Source organism: Lepidochelys olivacea (genome assembly GCF_965140295.1).
Source record: "Lepidochelys olivacea isolate rLepOli2 genome assembly, chromosome: 1".
NCBI lineage: Eukaryota > Metazoa > Chordata > Testudines > Cheloniidae > Lepidochelys > Lepidochelys olivacea.
The window spans coordinates 64,801,568-64,820,408 of NC_140411.1; the positions used below are offsets into that span (position 1 = coordinate 64,801,568).

General features: G+C 41.4%; 1 protein-coding gene across 1 annotated transcript in view; it reads right to left on the bottom strand.

Moving 5' to 3' along the window:
• The window catches only part of NAA16 (N-alpha-acetyltransferase 16, NatA auxiliary subunit), a 109,137-nt gene that overhangs the window by 38,467 nt on the left and 51,829 nt on the right, over positions 1–18,841 (bottom strand). The gene's annotated exons all lie outside the window — the stretch shown is intronic.

The window sequence follows — 18,841 nt, forward strand, 5'->3', positions numbered from 1 at the left end:
CAGTCTGAAACAAGTCTAAGAGGTGTGGATTTCCCACACTCATAATCCAACATAAGACATTTCATTACTATTGGCCTTAGCTGAAACATCCAGGTCATGTGCCTATCCAGCGTGATGCGCTTTTTATTCCTTTGATAGAAGAAGAAATAAAATTGCAAGCTTTAAGACCCTATCAACCCTACAATTTTTAGTGCTTGTAATCAGTTTGAGACACTGTTGTCTCCAAACATGGTTTGTGCCTACATACAGTACAATTAAGACGCGGTGCCTAACAAAGTTTGAATATTTCATACAGATTTTGCCAACAGGCAAGGTCTAGCACTAGTGTTGTGGTGTAAGTCAGTCCTAGCACACACATTTTGTGATGCAGACTGTACCATTAATTAGGTCTATGTAAGTGGGTTAGCCAGTCTGGCTTCTTCTCAGGTATCTGTGTGGGAAGACACCAACATGCTTTTCCCCACATGTCATAGGGGTTCACTCCTTGTGCCTGTATTTTAGGCAATATCCCTTACACAAAGCCATTTCTAAAAGACTTTACTGGCTACATAACTCGGAGGCATAAAGGAGGTTTAAGTTTCTCAGCACTTCCTATTACTGGACACTACAAGTTTTCTTACCATCAGGCAACACTCCACTGGTATTAGAATGGTTGGAAGTGATAGTGTGGACAGACAACAGTAATAAAATCACTCGTGCCTGGTTTACATCAGCAATTCCAGGAGTCATATTGTTATGATACTGTCCAGCAGAAGTCCCAGCGGACTCTGAAATGCGGGGCTCATTCAGATTCTGAACAGTATTTCTAGTGTCTTAAATTTCGTAAGACTGGACTTCCTCCTGGGTAGTGTCAATAAAATGGCAGTTCCTGTGGAGAGTCTCCAGCATCATTTAGTTATGAAAACACTGAAAAATGTGACTGGGGTTTCTAAATAGTTTTGAAAAATCATTTAATTTAGAATATTGTAACTAATCACTGGTACTTATGCTCAGGCCTGGTCTACACTTAAAATTTAGATTGACCTAGTTACATTGCTCAAGGGTGTGACAAAAATTCACATCCCTGAGCGCTGTAGTTAAGCTGAACACCCAGCAGAGTATGGTTAGGTAGAAAAAAAAATTTTTCTGTCAGCTCGGGGAAGACAGATTACCTATATCACTAGAAATATCCCTCCCATCAGTGTAGGAATCATCTACACTATAGCTCTACAGTGATACCTGTAGTGTAGACAGACTCTCTCACATAGTTACAGAGGCTAACTATTACTGATGCATCATACGTGAAGCAGAAACACCTATTCTAAGGCTGCCTAAAAATTCCCATTATAAAAAAAACGGTTCAAATGTTTATAATTTTAGCAAACCTCAACTAATCAGGTTGGGATTTTCCATGTTTGGGGTTCAATTTATTTTTTGAAAACTCAACCACACACAGTGTAGCAATTTCCAAGAAGGTTACTGAAAAGTTTTGCATTGTAAAAAAAGTTCAGACTTAACAATCACCACCATCTCTTCCTTGTGCCATGATGCAGTAACTTGAAATTTTGCAGGGGGTAGGCCGGGGGTCAGACTGGTGCTTTTTACTGTATTACTGTCCCCATGAAAACCCTTCCAGATTTGGTCAAATTATAAACTGCGAGGGGGAAAAATTCCATTTGCATATGAGCTGTAGAACTTGTTAGAGGCTCTCTCCTTAAATTTCTCAATGTTCCAACTAAGATATGCATGCTCCCAGATACCACTGATTTTTTTCTCCATTGTTCTAAAACGGCCATACAGAACTGGATGGAGACAGACAAGATCTTTCTCCTGATCTTCCTTTCTGAACACCCTTCCAACCTAGGGGAAGTGGCATTGCACTGAAAACTAGCAGACTAAGTTCAAATAGTACCTCATCTATTGACTGGGGTTAATAATTCTATGTACTTTATAGCGCTATTAATGAGCAAGCACTCTGTACATTAGAAGAAGGGGCAAATATTAGCTGATCATCAAATTCTGGTACTGCTTAATGCACAATTTCTTACTTTCCTATTTACGCTTTTTGGAATTCTCTCATTCTTATGAAGAATATAGCTCTAAAATCAAAGATTTTTACATTTTGCTATGAATGTTCAGTAATATTTGGATATGATTTATAAGCCCACCTACCACTGAGTTCCATCCTTAAACTTCTAACCCAGAGAACTTTCTAACCAAGGGAGTAAACAGTTCTCTAAAACTAACCTAACGAGATAGACATGAACAAAAAGGCGGCCGAGTCCCCTGGTTGCTAACCTTTTACTCTATCTTAAAATGTAGAGATAATCAGAATAGAATTAAAATGTCCTTCACTTCCTTATGTGATCTACCACTAATTCATGGAGGGCACCCAGCTACAACACTTGGTCACAGCTTCCCTTTCGTGTCTATAGCTATCCAAATTAAGGACAGAAAGCCATCTTTCTTGTAAGAGGAAAAGAAAGGGCTTCAGGGGAGACAGCCTACCTTCCTGTGCAGAGAGTCTTATATCTTTTTTGAGACTTCTGAGGTTTCTTCCAGACAGACATTTTCTCTCATCCAGTATTTCCTCATAGAGCCTCCATGTTTTTAGTTACACAGAAATAGGACACATGCGCTTCAATGGAATCAACGCACCTGCAACACAATCGACGCAAACCTTGACTAATTGAAAGTCTTCACTCTTTGGATTTAATCTCACGGATATAGCGCACCACTGACTGGGGACCCAAAGAGGAGTTCTGAAAATTGGTCAGTCAAATTTAAAAACTTGCAATTTGTTTTAGTGTCTGATTTTGTTCTCTCTTTTGCTAGGGGATAGTGGGAACAGATGGGGATGTTAAAGAGTTTATTACAAATACATTTGTGGAGCAGCCCATGGAGTATGAAAATTCTTACATCTCAACGTGTCATTTCTAGTCAGTCATTTACATGCAGCAAAATCACACTGCTAAGAGCTACTCTTAAGGCTTAGGTTCATGTAGAAATGGTAACTTCATATAAAGGCCCCAAATTCCATGTTTAATATACTAGGATTACTAGGCAGAATTTTTTCGTCTTGGAGACATCAAGGAAAAAGTGCAGCTTCTTTTAGGTCATGCTTAGCGCTATATTTAGGCACTCAGATGCCATCAGGCCAAAGATTGTATAAATATGCCTAGATACATGTCTGCTACTATACCATCATTAGTTTTGTGAAGGCAAGCCTGATACAATTTTAGTACCCTCCAAACACAATGCAGTTAGGCTTCTGAAGCTGCTGAGTTGCATCTACATTGCAGAGAAAAGTCTTGATAGTAAACTAATTGCCAAGACACCAACATTGCACTATTAATAAAACCTACAACAACTAAAAATCTTAATTGAAAAAATGACACGATAGCTGCATAATTACCCTAAAAAACCAGGAAGAAGCCATCAGCAAGTAAACAAGTCCCTCCAAACTTTCAGATATAATACTCAGTATCCACACACAATATATATTGTACAGACATTATCTTTCCCTGCAAGTGCCACCACCAAACTCATTTGTAGACACACGCATCTGTCATTACACATTTCAAGCACTTACTATTGTATAAGAATTTTTGAAGTATGTTCTTTAATTGGCAGTCTATGGATGCTCTATACAACAATGAAAACTTATTTTCATATAACGCTACTTGGAAATAAAAATCCTATAACATCCTTATCTCTAAAGCCAAGTTTTGTTTAGACGAGAATTAAATTGCTAAAGGAAAGGGAAATCCTGTTAATAGGAAACAATTTCAGTGCTACAGGATGGAAAGACAGCCTTTTCATTCAATATTAAGTAAGTTAATATTGCTACTATATTCTAAACTGATACTAATACAAAAAACTTGTGTTTAGCTATCTTAGGAAAATAAACTTGCCTGTAATTCTTAATTCAGTAGTATAAAGATAAAAAGATCCAGATAAGTAGGGCAAGAATGCATTCTTAAATGAAACTGCCTCATCACCAGGGATAGCACACTTCTCTATTGCTGAGCCACAAATATCAGTATGTTTTTGGACCAAATTATTAATAGAATAGCAAAGAGAAATAAAATCCCACCTCCACAAGGGACTGGGGAAGATGGGGGAGGGAGGGATTACAGAAAGAGAACAGGAGTAAAATGAATCTTTAATTATTGCCTCCAGAAATATCAAAGAATATAAATGCAGGGCTGAAAGGGACCTGGACAGGTCATCAAGTCCAGCCCTCTGTGCTGAGGCAGGACCAAAAATGATAAAAAGTTTTAAAAACCTGACCTATGAGGAAAGGTTAAACTGGGTATGTTTACTTTTGAAAACTGAGTTGGGGACCTGATAAGTCTTCAAATATGTTAAGGGCTGCTATAAAATGAACTGAGATCAATATTTCTCCATATCCACTGAAAGTAGGACAAGAAGTAATGGGTTTAAACTGCAGCAAGGGAGATTTATATTAGATATTAAGAAACCCTGTCTAACTATGAGAGTAATTAATTACTGGAATAGGCTACCAAGGGAGGTTGTAGAAGCTCCATCATTGGAGGCTTTTAAAAACAGGTTGTTCAAATTCCTATCAGGAATTATCGAAGTTTACTTGGTCCTGCCTCAGCACAGAGGACTGGACGGGATGATCTGTTGAGGTCCCTTTCAGCCCTACATTCCAGAACACTGATGTGCATCCTTGATTCCCGTGGGGTCCACTTTCCTTGTGTCATGTGTTCTCCCATGTGCGCTCCCCTTCCGCATGGGATGCATTGTGATGACTGTCCTGTCTGGGGAGGATGGGAGAAAGGACACAGACCTGTCATGGGTCTGTCCACCACTAGATGGACGAAAGTACCTCAGGGGGAGCTATCTGGCATGTCATGTAGGTGAGTAGACACTGTGGAGCCACATCTGGAGGCAGAGAAGGAGGTGGAGACAAGCGAAGGCGGTGACATACATGCACAATGCCATGCGGCCAAGGAGGAATAGGCAAGCCCTTTATTGAAAACGCTATTGGCCTACCATGAACCTCAGGAATTGTCTGTGGGCCAGATGGATGTCTATGTGAAAATAGGTATCCTGCATATCGAAGGCCACAAATCACATGCCATCTTTTAATGACAGGATGATAGCGGCTAAGATGATCACATGAAACTTGGGTGTGTGGATGAAGTGATTGAGATGGAGATCCAGGATTGGTCTTCACCCTGCCCTTCTTTTTGGGTATCAGGAGGTAGGTTGACTAGAACCCCTTGATAGAGCAGTTCATCTGCACTATCACCCTTCTTTGTAGTAAGGAGTCCACCTCTACAGTGAGGATGCTGTTGTAAGTGTGGTCCCTGAGGAAGGATTGGGGAGGGGATTGTGAATGATGTGGTGAACTCTATTGTACAGCCATAGTGGATGACATTTCACACCAACTTGTCCGTTGTTATTGCACTCCAAGCTGGTACAAAGAATGCTAGATGACCCCTGAAGGGGGTGGTGTGGTTGAATGGCAGTAAACAAGGTGGAGGACAGTTCTCTAGTGTTCCTCAGAAGTATCTTTTCTGAGAGGGTTGCACTTGTGAAGAGGAAGGCTGTGAAGGTGGACCTAGGGGGTGAGATGGTTTGGTCTTTTGGCACTTGTGTGGTAGTTTTTACGACCTCTGGTGGAAAAACTGGGAAGTCCTGTACTATTGTTTTGTGGTGGTGGGCAGCAGAATTTACCCTTGGGCACAAAAGTGTACAGATACCCCGTGAGCAAAGTGTGGCTCTTGAATCCTTCAGGATGTGGAGGGAATCGTCCATTTTCTAATTAAAAAGGTAAAAGATTTGTGAACCAATGGACACTACTACTTTCAAATTCTCCAGCTCCGGATGCATGTTGCATGTAAACCCTCAGTGAAATATAATAGGAACCATCGCTCGAAGAAGAATTCGCCATCATCATGTCTGTTATGAGGGGTTTGACCAGGTGCTGGGTACTATGCTTAGCATGGAACCAACGGTAGCTCATGATGACCTGCGGACCCCAGAATCTAGCATGGGAATGGATGGGAGCCAGCAGCAGGCTCCAGATGAGACCAACAAACTGACTCTGGCGATGAAACGAGTCCTGGAAGAGGGTTTGTCGCAGGAGCAGCTGCCGCACATCCTTAGACTGTACTCAGAGGAGCTTTTTGTTGAAAACCTCCCCTGGAGAAGCGACTCACCATGGAACCAGCAGCAGAAACTACACAGGCAGAAGTCTCCTCATAGCTAGGGAAGTTTCTGGCTTCATTTTTAAATTTATAGCTATGGAAAGGATTTTCATTTTATGAACCAAAGCAAAAATTAGTGCAAGCCCTGGGCAGCAGTGTATCTGCCAATGGCGGATTGCAGGCCAGCTCCTCAGTATCCCCCACCCCACCCCCCATAACCTGGAATTTAAAATGGATATCAGGAAGCACAAATGTGACAAGCCTCCAAAAGTCATGTTTTACTAGTAATGGGCAATTTTATTTTTGTGCTAGGACATGCTGGTTTGTTAAAAAGTGAGAACATTACGTTGCCCATCCTGCAATCACGCCGTATCAAGTCAATGAAGTAACAAGCCACCTGCAAATCCTGAACTGCAGAGGAGGATGGGGGGGGGGGGGGGAGACACAGGACGGGACTGAAATGCAGTCATTTCAGTTAAATGTAGTCCACGTGCTCCATGGGTGATGAAATCATGTGTCTGAAATAGGTCTGGAGGTCTGAATGCAGTCCAGAAATTTACTGAGGGGTAGGAGAGGGAAAGGGGATGCCAGTGGAGTTTGTGTGTTTGCAGGCAGTCAAAAAGGCTACATCGGAAGCCGTCATCGTCACATCTGTTTTATGAGGGCTTTGACCAGGTGCTGGGTACTGTGCTTAGCCTGGAACCAATGGTAGCACACCATAACCTGAAGACCCCAGAATACATGCAGATGCTAACACAGCATCCTATTGACTCCCTCATGAATTTTGACCCCATCCTGGGTGCTGATGGCTGCAAACTTTTTCAGTAGCAGGAACTCCAGATAGGTAGTCATGTTTCAGGGAAGGGCGCATTTTTCAGGGCACCTCAGTAGCTCATCAGCCCACTCCACTCACAGATGTGTGTTTCACGGTGGCATAAACAGTTGGCTTCCCCATAAGTAGCTTGGAATAAACCTCTGCATCTGGAACCACCAGAACTGTCGTGTCCTCCAAAATGTGGAATGCCTCAAATGACAGACAGCTTATGTAGATGGCAATTGAGGGGGGATTTGATAGCTGCTTTCAACTACCTGAGAGGTGGTTCCAAAGAGGATGGTTCTAGACTCTCAGTGGTAGAAGAGGACAGGACAAGGAGTAATGGTCTCAAGTTGCAGTGGGGGAGGTTTAGGTTGGATACTAGGAAAAACTTTTTCACTAGGAGGGTGGTGAAACACTGGAATGTGTTGCCTAGGGAGATGGTAGAATCTCCTTCCTTAGAAGTTTTTAAGGTCAGGCTTGACAAAGCCCTGGCTGGGATGATTTAATCGGGGATTGGTCCTGCTTTGAGCAGGGGGTTGGACTAGATGACCTCCTGAGGTCCCTTCCAACCCGGATATTCTATGATTCTATGAACTGCCCTCCTCCACAGTCCAAACTGGTCTGCAATTCTTAGAAAAAAGTGGTTGTGATTTTTAACTATGCACCTCTTTTTAACCCAGCTGTGTCTAGGGAACTTCTGTAGTCTGAAGCATCCCTCTGACAATATACTGAAGTAGTTTTACAAAGTAACATATAAGGCCTTGAAATTCCAAAAGGAATTTTTGTGCTCATGTACTGACACACTTGAGACAACCTTCTGTTTCTTCCCCTCTTCCAGGACCATCAACCTCTGCAGATCATAGTATCCTTGACAACTTGCACAACTAGAGTAGAAGACTGGATCACCGTACCATCACGGACTGGTGCAAGAGGAATCATTTCTGTGATGAACTTACGGTTGACATTCTCAGCAGAGCCAACAAGCAGTCCAGTACCAAACAGAGAGGGACTTACAGCAAGCGGAAAGACAAGATGAAAGGCTCAGGTTGGTTTCACAGCTTGAAGACAGATTTCAGTAAGAGCTCAGATACTTGCCTCACAGTTCCTGGAAGAGGAACAGCAGTTAAGGGATGAAGATAGTTTTTTCTGTTGTGCGCTGAGAGGCTGCTTTTAATAATGGCTGCAAAACTGCAGACTGCTGCTGCACCAGCCCCATGGCCTGAGTCCTCCATGGAACAGATATCCCATGCAGTCTCTCATATGAGCTTCTCCCCAGTGGACACTCCACTGCCCCTCTGCCCCCGCACCCAGTGCGCAGCAAATGTGGAAGGAAAGGAGAATGGAGGGGCCAGGTTATATGCCACAGTAGCAGGATTCCATCTTGGAAATTGTTCCATTGTTCGCATTTTATTCATGTGCTTGGTTTATGTTTGGTGTGTTAATGTCAACCAGCCTGCCTGGAAATAATTTATTATACTTTTCTAATAAATGTTCAAACAAAAATATTTTATTAAGAAGTTTTGTTACAATCACTACATCACATCCTATATATATTTAAAAGAAACACATGGTAAGTGACAACTTTTGAAGTTGTATGCTAACACTATTTCTCAATACAGATATCTAAGTCCACAGTTGTGCACCTCCATTCCATTTCATAAGTGGGAATAGGTCATTCATAAGTCCAATGCATGTCAGTCAAGCCCCAACCCTTACCCAGTGTACTGTAAGCATTGCACAAGCACATCATAAAGGTACTATCTTTACCACTGGCCCATGCAAGTCTATAAAGTGTGAGCACAGTTATCCCTAATTTCTGATGCCTGGGTGCATCCAGCTCCAGTAGCTGCACTCTCTGGTTGAGTTTACTGCTTCAGCAGACGATCACTGTCCATTCCATTTGGGGAAAAATGGCTCACCTTTGGTGTCACAAAGATTGTGAAGAGCACAGCAAGCCACAGTAATGCAAAGAGCACTGATTACAGTGGAATCCAAATAGGGTCTTCAGGCAGTGCCAGCAGGATTTCAATCTGCCAAACGCACATTCAACCACCATTTTACACCTATTGGGAGTGTAATTAAACCTTCTTTTGCCAGGGCCTCTGAGATCAGGATATGGTTTCATACACCAAGGCAAAATGGGGCATGCAAAATCCCCAACAACAGTGGAAACACTAACTCCATTTATGACCATGTCATTTGGTAGGAACAGTGTCCCAGCAGGTTCTTGAACGTAGACTCTCGACTGGCAGAAAATCCTGGATCAAACTTTTCCAGTGCAGCCCATGTTAATGTAAATAAATTGGCTTCTGTGGTCTACACTGGCCTGGATAACAATGGAATAGTACGCTTTCTGGTTTATTTACTGGTGCTCCTTGAAGGCAAAACTATGGGTACGTGAGTTCCATCAATGGACCTGGTGCAGTTTAGAAACCCTATTCTCTCAAAGCCAGTAATTACTTCAGGAGTATCTTTTATGTCACTGCCTTTGAGTAAATCACATGCCTGATTGTCTAAGAAACCCCTGCCACCACTTGACCCACAATCGACTTCTCAACACGAAACTGGTTGGTAATGGACCTGTAGCAGTCTCGGATAGCCAGCTTCCACATGGTTATAGCAACCCACTTCTAGACTGGCACAGCCACCTTCATGTCTCAAAGCTGGATGGTCAAGGCAACATGCTCACAAAGCTCCAGAAATTTAGCTTTCTTCATGCAAAAGTTCTGGAGTCACTGCTGGTCATCCCAGGTCTGCAGGACGATGTGGTCCCACTACTCTGTGCTTTTGGCCCTTCTCCAGAAGTGCTACATTGTGGGTATAAATGGCCATACGTGTCATGAGCAGCAGCAGCCAGTCTGTTAGTTGCCTTTGGTGGGTCAGAAAAGGCCACCGGTATGTCCACCAGCATCTCACAGCAGCTCTGCCATCTCCTTAAAACAGGAGTGAAAGCGTGAGTTCTTCAAATCGTGACTCCTCCACATTGTTGGCTCTGGTTGCTGGAGCCGTATTGACCAAAAGGATGGCCCAAGCAAGATGGGTCAGCAGGCTGCTCAAACTTCCTGTGACCACAAAGAGCTAGAGCAGCCATATTTCAAGAAGGCACTAGGAAGTCTTGGATATCATTGGACGGACTCAGACCTGTGTACCACAGTTATGGATGCTGGAGCCCTGGTTAAAAAATTCGGTCTAGGTGTCAGCAACCACCATAGATGCTCAAGCCCTGGGTTCACAAAACCACAGTTCACTGACTTTAGGTCTGCTAACCCTGGACTTACGTTGCAGTGTAGAAACACCACTAATAAGACAGTAAAAGTACTGTTTTAATTAATCAATCCCTTGAAAGTGTTTCTGACATAGGAAGAAATAGCGAAAACTACTAAAGTATGGAACTGCAGAGTACCAACATCATCTGAGGTTAGAGAGAAGTTTAAAATTCCAAGAAAAGGAAAAACAACACTAATGTTTAAGTAACAAAAAAGGACTACTGTCTTTAGCTACCTTGCATAAAGAATCCTGTAGTTAATTAACCCTCAGTGAGGGACCAAATGGTAGGTATTCAAACCAACAGAACAAGAAAATCTGTAACAGGGACAAAACTATGTTCCCAAGAGCAGGATAATGGAATCCACTTAAGTACTGTATTCTTCCTCTCAGCCTTCTTGAGAACATGAAGTGCATCTTGATAACAATACTGTAATTAAAAACAGACTATGTATGGCTTCTCTGTTGCAACTCTTCAACTTATGTAAACACTTATGAATAGAAGGTTCAGTTACTGAATTACCTGGGGATTAACCTTTATAAATCTCTTTTGGTTCGCTGTGGTACTGCAGACTGAATTAAAATGTTTAGTCTTGCAGTAAAGTTGAGGAGGAATTTTGACTCTGTCCAGCTCCAGGTTTAGTGAAGCCTAAACAAAGAGCACTGATGGACATATAATGACAAGACTAAAAGGAGAGGTTTTATAACATCAAAAGTTGCATTTACTGACTATCCAGAAATAAGATCTACAACACAATGTATTAACTGAATGGATTAGTTATTAACAGCATGTTATGTTCAGTATGATTAAAAAGGAAAATAAGTAATCTCGGTATTAATTATAAGAAATAATTGCTTCGAGATTGTTGAGAAATGGAAGTGGTCTAAATCCCTTAACTGGCTTTGATAATTTTAATAAACTGAATGTGACTACATATTAAACAAGAGGTACTATTTGCTTCATTGAATTAATCACCTATAAGCTACTGATTAACAGCACCTAAGACTCAGGGAAGACTTACAGAAAAGGATTTTATTTAAGACATTGGTCTTCCTTCTTCCATTAAGTTGGAAATTAAGCAAATCTTGGATACATGAAGATAAATGGTTTAAAATTTCAGTATGGAAGTCAAAGTTTTTCATTTGGATGGCTGAGGCAGGATCTTCAGTTACATAGTAGTTTACACCTACCTCCCAGTGAAGCTTTTTTTAGTATTAATTTATATTGCCAAACAGTCCATTCTCATCAAGTAGTAGATTTGAAAGTCCCTATCAGTTGGAAGGGAAATCAAAGACAGCAACTTATTACACCTTGTAATAAGAGACTCAGCATAACTTTTCCACACGGCCTCATGCTTTTATTTTATACTGAAATCTAGAAACAGACCCCCCTCCACTTAAATGATTAAGGCTTGGAACAATTTAAAACTAGAAAACAAGAAGTTAGGCAATGCACCTTAGAAGGTAGTGTTTAAACTACACATCCATTGAAGAGTTCTGAATTGGTTATATCCTTTCAGGAAAGATCTACATTATACTTATACATGACTGGTTTAGGCAATGCCATACAATATATGCAATGTGCCAAACTAGCAGCCAGTGCTCGTCCCCTTCCCCCACACGCACACACAACACTCAAGTGTCCTTCCCTTCTAAAACTTATCTCCCATATCACTTCCACAAAGAAGAAACCTAGAAAGTAGTAATACCAAGACATCTGGGGAAATGCCAATAGCACATAAAATAGGTGCTCAATGTGATATGGTGGTCAAAAATGAGTTAATACAATTTTGGGCTGCTTATATAGAAGAACCGGATCAATGAGCACAAGAGATTGTGACTTTAGTAAATTCTGGTGAAGCAGCACCTGAAATACTATGTCCATTTCTGGGCATCTCAGTACTAGACTGTGTTCTTTGAACTTATTTATTAGGGAACTGGAGGGACTGCTTCATAAGGGGAGCAGTGTCTAATGGAGGAGGGGCTGCACAGAGAAGACACATTTAAAGGATACTGTGATAAGCAGCTATGCCTGGACATATACAGAGAGATCAGTTTTTATATATTCTTATTCACTTGAAATTTGCAGTAAAGCTACTTTAGGGAGAAACTGTAGGTTTCTGTTCAGACAAATGCCTGGAAGAGGAAAAGAAATGCTCTCACATGCCCAGACTAGTACCATCAGGTGTGCATTGAAGTAATATCATGAGCTAATTGGAGACCAGAGGGTCTTTTGGAAAGAAAAAAGACCAGACCACCATTAAATAAGGAAAGTCCCCCTCCTAAAATGGCATATTGACTGAAAAAAGTCTCTGCTCTTGCCTTCTTCATAGTGTAAACTTGGGGGCGGGAAACAGTAAAGTAGTAGATATGGGCTATGTCTACACTACAGAGCCTGTTGGCATAGCTTCCTAGTGTAAACGGAGCCTACATTGACAAGAATTCTTCTCTTGATGTGGGAACACCACTTCTCCCAACAACGCTAGCTGAGCTGACAAAGCTGTGTCTACACTGAGGTTTTGTTGGCATAGCTAAGTCACTCAGGTATGGTTTTTTCCACATCCTGGACTGATGCAGCTACACCGATATATAGCGTAAGTGTAGACCACGCCATGGACTAACCAGTAAAATAACTACATCAGTTTCTGATTTTGACCTAAACCATCTAACCTTGCTAGGAAAGGCTTGACACAGTACATTTTTTATTTCACCATGCTAAGAGACTATGCTCCTTTCTTTTGGCAGAAGATCAGACCAGACTGACCCTCGCATGTGTCATTTCCACATTTTTAAATTAATTTAATCCGTGTGTGATAAATAAGGGGGGATAGCTCCCTTTGATGGACACCCAGCCAGCCAGCTAGCTGTAAAATCCCTCTTGGTCTGTTCTCTACTTGCTTTACCTGTAGGGGTACCTGTCCAAAAGAGCCAATGGGAAGATAGAACTTTTTAAAATTGGGAAAGAAACTTTGTCTGTTGTTCTCTGGGCTGAAAGAACATGGAGCAGCAATGCTATAAGCAGAAATGCAGTGTAAGGTTTGAACCAGGTATGAAAAAAAGTGTTTTCCATACCTAGAAGGAACCACTTGGATAGGGAATGTTTAGACAGACGCTATCAAGTTTATTTCTTATTTTGGCTTGTGGATCTCCTCTGTGCTAACCCGATGCTTTTGTTTGCTTGTAACCTTTAAGCTGAACCCCCAAGAAAGCTAGTTTGGGTGCTTAATTTTTGGAATTGCTCTTTTAAAATCTAGCAAAAGCTTAAGTTCAAAATATATATATACTTTTTTTGTTAATAAAATTTACCTTTTTTAAGAACAGGATTGGATATTTGGTGTCCCACGACGTTTGTGCATGTTGTTTGATTAGCTGATAGAAAACAAAGGGGATTAGCTGTGGCTTTCTCAGATAGCTCAGTGGTTTGAGCATTGGTCTGCTAAACTCAGGGTTGGCAGTTCAATCCTTGAGGGGGCCATTTAGGGATCTGGGGCAAAAATTGGGGATTGGTCCTGCTTTGAGCAGGGGTTTGGACTAGATGACCTCCTGAGGTCCCTTCCAACTCTGATATTCTATGATTCTTCCCGGGGGGGGGAGGGCTTGAGGGTACCCCACAGGGAGGAATTCCCAAGTGCTCCTTCCTGGATTCAGAGGGGTTTTTTTTTTGCATTTGGGTGGTGGCAGTGTTTACCAAGCCAAGGTCAGAGAGAAGCTGTAACCTTGGGAGTTTAATACAAGCCTGGAGTGGCAAGTATTAATTTTTAAAATCCTTGCGGGTCCCCACTTCCTGCACTTGGGGTGACAGAGTGGGACAGACACTATGCATCAGCGAATGAAGGTAGAAGCAACACAGAAGCTTCAGTCTGATAGCCCAGTTTTCATTGGGATAAGCCACAGAGAACAGAAAACTGGTGCTCTGCACTGTCTACCGATTCCCAGTTCGCTTCCAATGTCAATTCAAGGTCTCAGCCTTGTACTATAAGGCTATGAACAGTTCAGGACCAGGATATGTTAAAGATAACTGCGTCATCTATTCTACGATTTTCTGGGCTATTCCCGAACAACGCAGGTAAAAGAGCCCTCAAAAAGCTTGCAAGAGCCACAGGGCATTCATTTAAGGGAATCCTGCTGTAGAACAAGCTACAGGAAATAAGACTAAGGCAAAATCTAACTATTTTCAAAACATGCTATAAATTTCACTTATTTGCCAAAATCGTCCCATCTTAAGAATTAGTACAAGAGTGTACCATGATGGAGAAACTTCTTAGAAACTGGGAATATTCATTTTGTAGTCTATTATGGAAAAAACGTTGATATCTATATTGTCTTCAGCACCAATCATGGTGAGAAGTTTTACAGATTGTTTTAGTTTTATGTTTGTCATTCAACTTTTTCTTCTATTAAAAGGACAGTATTTTGTATAAAAGCAAGTGTTAACAATGAGGGACAAAGTGCTGACTGACTCTCTCCTTGGGGAAGAGAAAACAGATGCTGGCTAAATGGTACACAGGTACCCAAAAGAGTCTTGGGAAGTGCTGCAGTTTCTACTTAGAGGTACAGACCGAGGGAATCTGGGCTGGTATTAAATAAATCCTCCCATGGGTACTAGAACTCTTAACACCGAGGATGGAGAAACATTTCATGTGGTGCAATTGAAGGAATATACCCAGGAAAACATAAAATTTTGAAGTATAGCCTTGAAAATCAAAGCCTCAACTTGGGGCATTTAATACTGGACTGTATAAAGCACTATTCAGAAGATCTGCTGTAGGTACAATTAGCTAGTGGAAGGAGGAAAGAACAGGACTAACCCATCTTTAACATTTCTAATTTCAAGATAATAAACATTATACAAGCGTATGATGATCAGTTATTATACTGTCAGGGAAATTACTTTCCTCCAGTTGCTGAATTAGATTTACTATGCATTTTGTACACCATCCTCTGAAATATCTGACACTGACACACCCTCCCAATATCCACACACTTTTTCCTGAAATAAACACACTGGAAAACTCACAAAGAGTCTATGACAGAAGTGGGCTAACTAGAGCCTGCAGGACTGTCCTGCCTGGCCCCTGAGCTCCCGCAGGGGAGACTAGCCCCCGGCTCCTCCCCCGCTTCCCCCCTCCACTGCAGCCTCAGCTCGCTGTGCTGTCTGCTGCTCCTACCAGGCAGTGCAGCGGTGTGGCTGGCTCTGGCATGGTAAGGGGACAGGGGGGTCCCAGGAGGCAGTCAGGGGACGGTTGGATGGGACAGAGATTCTGTGGGGGAGGGGTGGTCAGGGAACAGGGGGAACTGGATAGGCATGGGAGTCCTGTGGGTCTTGTCAGGGGGCAGGGAGAAGGGAGGGGGTTGGATAGGGGCTGGGATCTCGTGGGGGCGGTTGGGGCAGGGGTCCCGTGAGGGGGGGTCAGGGGACAAGGAGTAGGGGGGGTTGGATGAGTCAGGGATTCTGAGGGGGGTAGTCTGGGGGTGAGAAGTGGGAGGGGGCAGATAGGGGGCGGGCATCAGGCTGTTTGGGGAGGCACAACCTTCCCTACCTGGACCTCTATATAGTTTTGCAACCCTGATGTGGCCCTTGGACCAAAATGTTTGCCCACCCCTGGTCTATGAAATGAAACGTAAAATACATACTAGGGGATTTGCTTTGCCAGCATTTATTCCCTAAACATAAAGAGGCACACATTTTGATAAAAAAGAAAAGCCTGTAATTTTGTAAGTTAAACACAAGAACACAATATTTGAGTCCACAAATCTATTCACTTAGGCCTACCACTCTTGTATCTACTCTTAGATATTTAAACACAGTGTCAACGTACTTTTTTCAGCACCTGAGTTAAGTAGTTTGACCAAACCAATCATACTGTGCTAAAATGTGCTTACTTGATGTTGAGCTGACAAAAAAAGAGTAGCGGTTTTTAAAAATGGACAAAATGCTGAACTCAAAGTTCTATCTCCTGATATTTTACTTTCACAATTTTCCCACCATTTTAATGCCGTGAATTGCTCCAAACTACTTCCACAACCACATTTGTAGCAGAAGGGAAGGAATGTACACAGGATTATATTTCATGAACCACAATTCAAGCTTCTTCCTCCCACTCAGGGCTCAACCAACAACACTGATCCCAAATACAAAGGTTAAGTTGGATAAGTAGGAATAGGTTCCATAGCTTTCCTCGGTTTGTTTTGTTTACTTGATTTTGTCCTTCTCGGTCTTTGTTGTAAATTTAGCTCAACCAGATTTCCCCTGAAACTGCAACAGTAGTGTTATCAGCCATTAAATCTCATGTTTATAATTTTAATACCTCTCTGTTGAGCCCCTTTTAATAGAAAATTATTGGTATATTTTGATCAAAGTTCTGTTAATTTCTACACATATGATCTGGACGCAGAGACACAAAATCTTCCTGGGAGTTCCACTGAATATCACAGGGAAGACTTGGAAATCAATCCTTTTCCTATCAACCAACCAATCATGAAACTGAATGACAGCCATGACGAAATAGTCCAACATCTATAACGTACTTCAGGATTGTGTTACATATTATGTCAAAGATTTCATGTTACTGCACTTGAGAAGTTATTTTTATTTTCATTGTCTGATCAAACACCAAAGCCATAATTTGTCATAATTTTCTCTGCATTTTTGTGTGGCATCTTCATAACTTGGACACAATACTTCACATCTTTCTTTTTCCACACACAGAATTTGTCACATTGAGTAGAAGTGTATTTTCCCCGAGTACAGATGCTTGTAGCCATTACAGGGTAATTTCACACAACCAACCAACCAACCATCTATCAACAATCAATGTTGATTTTAGTTTTTCCTAGAATCATGTATTACCAGAGGCCCTGTGCAAGAAGCTTCTTTCAAACCAAGACCTTATAATCAATTCACAGCTCATCTTCAATATCCAGACACGGTTGATTCTACCAAGCTGACATGCCACTTCCTCAAAACGTAAGTAACTATTCCTTTCCACCCCGAGCTTCTAGAAAGTTGTAACAGGGATAACAACATCCCTGACATTCATCAATTCACTTAATTTTGAAATACTTAATTTTATTCAGACTGAAATTAGAGCCAATTTTCTGGTTTCAAAACCCTTTGAAATATGGTATTTCCACAAACATAAATGAGTGAATGCAAAAAACAAAAAACTTGAAGAAACCCTCCCCTTCCCCCTTTCCAGGAAAAAACCCAAGTATTTCTACAAATGTAAATCCTGTGTTCCCCGTCTAATAATTGCCTCTGTCTCTGCATACAAATTATTGGTTAGTCCCTCTGAATAAATTAGCAATCCTAAAAGTTTTGATTTCATGTTCCCAACTTGATTGGTGGCAAGAAAACTGCTCAGGTAAAAACTTGCCATAGTGGAAGCAGTGACTAGCCCTTTCTTCTCATTATATATTACACATTGGCCTACTCCGAGCACTTCCCAACCCACCTAATTTTGCCATCCTTGGTGAAGAACTTTCTCTATTACAAGTCATAAAAAGAAAAGGAGTACTTGTGGCACCTTAGAGACGAACCAATTTATTTGAGCATAAGCTTGAAGTGAGCTGTAGCTCACTTAATTGGATCATGAAAAAATGGGTGTTTATCACTTCAAAAGGTTCTCTCCCCCCCCCCACCCCGAAACCCACTCTCCTGTTGGTAATAGCTTATCTAAAGTGATCACTCTCCTTACAATGTGTATGACAATCAAGGTGGGCCATTTCCAGCACAAATCCAGGGTTTAACAAGAAGTCTGAGGAACGGGGGTGGGAGAAAGGAATAAACAAGGGGAAATTGATTCATTATAAAAAGTAACTTATTTCCCCTTGTTTATTCCTTCCTCCCACCCCCGTTCCTCAGACGTTCTTGTTAAACCCTTGATTTGTGCTGGAAATGGCCCACCTTGATTGTCATACACATTGTAAGGAGAGTGATCACTTTAGATAAGCTATTACCAACAGGAGGGTGGGGTGGGGGGAGAAAAAGCTTTTTGAAGTGATAAACACCCATTTTTTCATGACCTGTGTGTATAAAAACACCCTCACTGCATTTTCCACTTTTATGCATCCGATGAAGTGAGCTGCAGCTCACGAAAGCTTATGCTCAAATAAATTGGTTAGTCTCTAAGGTGCCACAAGTACTCCTTTTCTTTTTGCAAATACAGACGAACATGGCTGCTACTCTGAAACCTGTCATTACAATTCATGTCATCCATATCAGTTTCCTGAACATCTCCAACTTTTGGATTCTCCATACAGTTGAAAAAATCAAGTGGAAAAAAAACTGCTTTATTGCTTATTTACAGCTCAAAAAAGCAGACAAATTAAAGTTTTTAAAATCACAGTTTGAGTTCAACTTCACTATGTACAATTTTTCATACAAACTGCATTATTATATATTGAATACATTTTGTGTATTTAGCGACACACACACCTGATGCTTTAAAACCAATAATTAAATCTAGAAAAGCAGATTTAGTACAAAACAAAACTAACATACCTTGAGATTTTAGACCTGCTCAAATATAGTACTACACAAACTTTAGACTGAGACTGACATATGGAACAAATATCTCTGTAATATATAATACTGTAT